Source organism: Zingiber officinale, chromosome 11A (genome assembly GCF_018446385.1).
Source record: "Zingiber officinale cultivar Zhangliang chromosome 11A, Zo_v1.1, whole genome shotgun sequence".
Taxonomy (NCBI): domain Eukaryota; kingdom Viridiplantae; phylum Streptophyta; class Magnoliopsida; order Zingiberales; family Zingiberaceae; genus Zingiber; species Zingiber officinale.
The window spans coordinates 38927708-38931787 of NC_056006.1; the positions used below are offsets into that span (position 1 = coordinate 38927708).

The 4080-nt window shown below is 37.7% G+C and overlaps 1 pseudogene; it reads left to right on the top strand.

Annotated features, from left to right (window-relative positions):
* The first annotated feature begins 2271 nt into the window (after positions 1–2271).
* On the top strand, positions 2272–3077 carry LOC122031352 (annotated as a pseudogene).
* Positions 3078–4080: the final 1003 nt, after the last annotated feature.

Below are 4080 nucleotides of genomic sequence, written 5' to 3' on the forward strand. Positions count from 1 at the left end.
CCACTAAGTGCATGGCCATGCCCAAATGAGTCAATATGAGATATTGAGCTCATTTGATTGAGTGAGTCTACTTGGGATTCAAGATTTAGATTGATTAGAGGATGACATGGTCTATGCCTCATATTGATGAATCTAGATGTCTAGGATAGAAGGACAATGTCATATATTGTGAGGAGTCACAATTAGTAGTCACAAGGTGATGTTGGATCTCAACATTCTTGTAACTTGGGTAGTAATGATGTGTTGCTAGATATCGCTCATTACTTATGCTTCTAAAAGAGTTTAGGAGCATTGCCAACGTTACAAGAACCTATAGGGTCACAAACAAAGGGCAATTAGATGGAGATTAGGTTCATTTGATGAACCTAAAGGATTAGGTTCATGTGATGAACCAAATTGGATTAAGAGTAATCCAAAGTAGGCTAATTGAGTTTGACTCAATTTGGTTCATGTATTAGATGAGTCTAATTTGGACTTAGACTCATTGAATTAATTTAATTCAATGAATAGAGATTCATTAAATTAAATTTGACTTGAACCAATGGTTAGATTTGATCAACCTAGGGAGAGAAGTGGTCAAGTTTGACTTGACTTGAGAGGAAGATGAAGGGTCAATTTTGACTTGACCATTTGCCACCTCATTGGTGAGTTAGCATGAAGTGGGGCAATGATGATGCTTCACATCATCATGATTGCTTAAGTGGGATGCCACCTCATGGGAGTTACCAAGAGTTGTGACTCTTGGCATTCCATGGAGGTTACATTCCCTCTTAACGTGGCCGGCCACTTTTGATGAGATAGTTAGTGCAATTGTGTGCTTTGAGATGTAACTCTCATCTTCTTCCTCAAGCTCTCTTCTCTCCCTCTCCTCCTCCACCCTTGGCTGAACCTTACAAAGGTGCTAGCACACCTTTGTGTTAGGTTTCTCCATCTCTTGCTTGTGTGGATACACATAGAGGAGTATCTACCTTGATACTCTTGAAATTCGGCGAACTTTGGACGAGCGGGATTAAGCGAAGGGCTTCGCATCAAGGGTAACACTCTTCTTCTTTGTTGATATAGTTTAGATCTTGATTAGAAACTTGTATGCGAAAGTTTTACAAAATTTTATTCTTCGCACGGATCCGGTGGCGGGGTTTCGGGGTTTCCGCAATGCAAAATGAGATTGTTGCGGCCCGAAAAACCCAACAGTGGTATCAGAGCCACGTGCAAAGCGTGTACGAGTTTTGTTTTTGTTTTTATGACAAAAATTTAAGTTTCTGTATATTTGTGATTTGTATAGATTTTATGGGTATTTTTCTCGTAGAAGCGAAGCACATGTGTTTAGACACTTGTAGACTTCGACTACCGAGAAGATCTTTTCGAAACGACAAAGTTTCGCCCCAAATTGTTTCGGGACAGTGGGCTAAGGCGCTATAGGATCGCTAAGGAACACTCGCGATGGTTATATCGCGGGTAGGGGTGCTGCCCCTGACCCCGCAAGGGGCTTCGTTCCGCGATTGCGCCCGAAAATCGCTAAACGGGACTGCCGGGAATTTTTTACTCATAAAAATTGTAAAAATTATGGAAAATTTACAGAAATTTATAGAAATAACATAATTTAGAATTATGTATTATTTTGTGATAGTCATGGCCCAAAAGACCCAATTAGATTGGAAAAATTGTGTTATAATTCATAATATGGCCTGCGTGTACTACAACAAAATCCTCATGTAACAACACTGAAACGACAACGGTTTTATGTCAAATCATTGTTGTTTTTCCTTTTAACAACGATTTTAACAAAAACCGTTGTCTTTTAGCAGTTTTTTTTACCTACGATAACGGTTTCTAAAACCGTTGTCTATTTATGCTTTTTGGAGCTACGACAACGGTTTTTAAAGGCTACGACAACAGTTTTTGAAAACTGTTGTCTTTGTGCGCTTTTTTGGAATTACGACAACGGTTTTTGAAAACCGTTGTCTATTAAGTGATATTGAATACCGGTGTTTTTTTCCTTCGCCATTTTTTCCCCTTCGCCAATTTTTGCCGCAGCTTTTTTTCTTTCCCTCTCCCCGAAAGTTTTTTGCCGCTGCATTCCCCCCTTTACCTTCTCGATCCCTAAGCATTTCCATCCCTCTTTTCTCAAAATCTCTCACTCACCGGAGCCGCGCAGGAGTAGCAACAGCTGGGAAGAACGATCGCAGGGTGACAGCGAGGGCTAAATAACAGGCGAACTAACCTACAAAGGAGATATCTTGACTTCACATCTCTGCTCTTACATGAGGTATGATGAAGACCAGGACCCTGTGAGTGATCTGCTTCGAAACCCTACTCCTGTTCCATTCATTACATATGGCTTGGTCTTTGGATTTACCCTTCTGGATTTTGCACACTTTTTCAAGAGATCAGCAGGTTGTGGACTTTAAGAAAGTGGATGCCCATGTTCACCAGTTCAAAGGTAGCAGTGCCAGGTTTTCATTCTTTGTTTTCTTCCTCCTTCTTCATTTTTAAAGCAGATATGCTTTAAATCCTCAAGATTTGGCTTTTGCTCATGGAAACTAGCTAGTAACAAGATGATACTTGCAACTGATTCAAAATCCCTTTTTTTCCTTCGCCTTGCAGCATTGGTGCCCAAAGGGTTAAAATTGTCTGCATGGCCTTCCACAATTACTGTGAGGAAATGGACCACGAAGGGTTAGTTTGTCTTCATTGTCACTCAATTTGAATCATCTAGTGACTTGCTGTCAAAAAATTTGTTTGTGTAGATGCCTCACATGTCTCTAGCAACTTAAGCAGGAGTATTTTCTGGTGAAGAACAAGTTGGAAACTTTATTTAAGGTAATGATCATGTAGCTTTGGTTGGAGGTATTCTTGGTAATGCCATGAATCTTATACTAAAATTTTGTATGGTAGCTGGAGCAGCAAATTGTGGCTGCTGGTGGATCAATCCCCATGATGTGGTAGTTCTACTTGCTGAGTGTCTTGTTAAGAGGTGGTGGTAGGAAGTGATGTTCAGGTTCTTTGTTCCTTACCATATGCTATGTGCTTTCTTTGTTGTTCTCCTGTTTCACTTGTCCCACTCATGGGAAAAACATCAAACATCTCCTTTTAGTAGTGGATTTAAAGGATGCCAATAAATGCTGTTTATCTCCCTTCATGATGTAAATTGACTCTGCATGCACCATTTTATGGTAAAAGCTCCATTTTCTGTAATGATGTGGTTGGTAAGACTTGTTTATCTTATGTGCTTTTTGAATGATCTGGAGGTTTTCATGATAATTCAATTATGGCGAGGCACTACACAAGTAAATGAGATAGAACTGACTACTGTCCTTTCATTTGTAATCGCATGCCTCTCTATTCATATACAAGTTCTAAAGTAGACACTTTCCTAGAGCTTTTGCAATATGTTTTTTTTCCTACTACACTTTAGTTTAAAAACTTATGTTTTACTTATTTGGATAATAGGAATTTAATATCAATCATTAAAACATCACATATCAAAAAATATCACTACTTATGATATATCAATGGATTATAATCAATTTACTCATCCAGTTAATTGATACCGAGAACATAATTTAAATCAATTGAATCATATTTGGCATATATCAATTTTTCCCCATTTATTTTATTTTTCATAATTTAATTTTGAATTGATACCAGTGGTTCTAGGTTGGTAAGCACATCCTTGTGTTGACTTTAGAGATTGAAAATTGATGTAATTAGCATGTTTTTCTAGTGCTATAATTCAATGATATAATTTATTCTTCCAATGTGAGTAAATATTGTCAGATTCCTTTATACTCCTTTATGTATCAGATTTCTTATGATTATTTCTAATTGCCTTCTCATTTTTCTGGTCATAGAGATCGAGCGGATCAAAGAAATACTTGCAATGACGAATGGAAAGGTTAGTTTGCATCTAGTTTAGCTTTTTCCCTCTTAATGGAACATTCTTGAGATAGAAATGAGTGCAAAATAAGTCTGTTAATATCTTAATTGTCTCGGAAGAAGTCAATTGTGTCACTTGTGTTGGGCTACTGTATAATTTGAATACTTAATTCTATATTTTTCCCTCTACTTGACATTATAATT